Consider the following 1,434-nt stretch of genomic DNA (forward strand, 5'->3'; position numbering starts at 1 on the left):
AACTTCAGGTTGGCCCTGAAGTTTGGATAACCTAGAGCAGAGGGAAGAGAATTCTGCAGCCATTAGAGATTACTAATAAATGACTAGTCTCTAAATTCACCCCAGTTTTAGTGAGTAGAAGCCTATAAGTTGTCTGCCTGGAAAAAAATGAACAATGCTATCATTTATAAAGTACTCACTACTTTGGGTACTTCACTACCTGACTCCTTGGAGGGACCTTTCCCAGCAGGGCCTGTTGTGGGTGCATATTTGAGTGGGTCGGGGTAGGAAACCTGTCTGGTGGCATGGCTGTGCTGCATCCTCAGCGTTTGGTTTGCTGAGGCTGTTAATGGCTGTTGTCTGTACTCCCTATTCTTGAAAATGTATACTTCAGACAGCTTTAAGAGGCTCAAAAATCGCCTTGTGTTACACAACCAATTTTGTAAAACAATGAGTGCCTTTTAAGGCTGGGAATCCTGCCTTCTCTTTTCGGTTCCCTGTGGCCAGCGCAGTGCCTCCTACCAAGCAGGGCTGTGTGTGTGTGTGTGTGTGTGTGTGTGTGTGTATGTGTGTGTGTGTCTCCTACCAAGCAGGGCTGTGTGTGTGTGTGTGTGTGTGTGTAAGGACGAAGGGCCTGCAAGCCACCAGAGGGAGAGGCTAGCTGCCCATTCTCTAGTGGCAGTCCTGTTCATCTCTTTGTTTTCTGACTGGTTATTCCACCTACAAGTGGAGGTGCTGAGGAGAATGCAGGGTTGGTCTCTCCAGAAGAGAGGGTAGAATTCCTTTCGGAGACTAGATTTATTTTATGAACCACAGACTTTTGACCTCTGTATGTACTTTACTCATTTTGGGAGTGGGGTGAGGGTGGAAGGACCTGTTAAAAATTAAGATTTCGGTGTTCTAGTCCCAGAGATCGTGATTTAATAGGTCGAGGGTGGAGCCCAGGAGCCTACATGTCCTCCTGCCTGAGTCAGATGTTCATGCTCCTCTGGTAAATGTTAGCTTAAGCTGGGGGTCTGCAAACAGACCGGCTGGCCATATTGGGCCTGCAACCTAAGAACGTCTTTTACATTTCTAGAGAACTAAAAAAGTTAATAAAAGGAGACTTTGTAACAGACATCATATAAAGCCTAAAGTACTTACTCTCTAATCTGTTATAGAAAAAGTGAATTCTTGCCTGAAGTTTCATCAGCTGTTTAGCTTTGGCTGTCATTTACATGTTAGAGTAGCTGATCAGGAAGTTAGTCAGCTAAAGCACGTGGATTGGTGGAGGTATGACTGTGACATCTCCCAGCCCTGTTCTAGGTAAAACTTGCCCTTCATCTTTCAATGCTTTACACACAGTCGGCGCCTGCTGTATTTGTTGCATGGATATTTCATGATGTTTTTATTTTTAGGTGCTGTTGAATTAGAAAATTTGCCACTAAAGAAAGATGCCTTGAAAGAACTGGAATT

The 1,434-nt window shown here is 44.5% G+C and overlaps 1 protein-coding gene across 2 annotated transcripts in view; it reads left to right on the forward strand.

The window, feature by feature from the left end:
- VPS13D (vacuolar protein sorting 13 homolog D) overlaps positions 1–1,434 on the forward strand; it is a 255,403-nt gene that overhangs the window by 6,960 nt on the left and 247,009 nt on the right. The gene's annotated exons all lie outside the window — the stretch shown is intronic.

Source organism: Carlito syrichta, unplaced genomic scaffold (genome assembly GCF_000164805.1).
Source record: "Carlito syrichta isolate Samal-C Ts95f unplaced genomic scaffold, Tarsius_syrichta-2.0.1 Scaffold315850, whole genome shotgun sequence".
NCBI classification, from domain to species: Eukaryota; Metazoa; Chordata; class Mammalia; order Primates; family Tarsiidae; genus Carlito; species Carlito syrichta.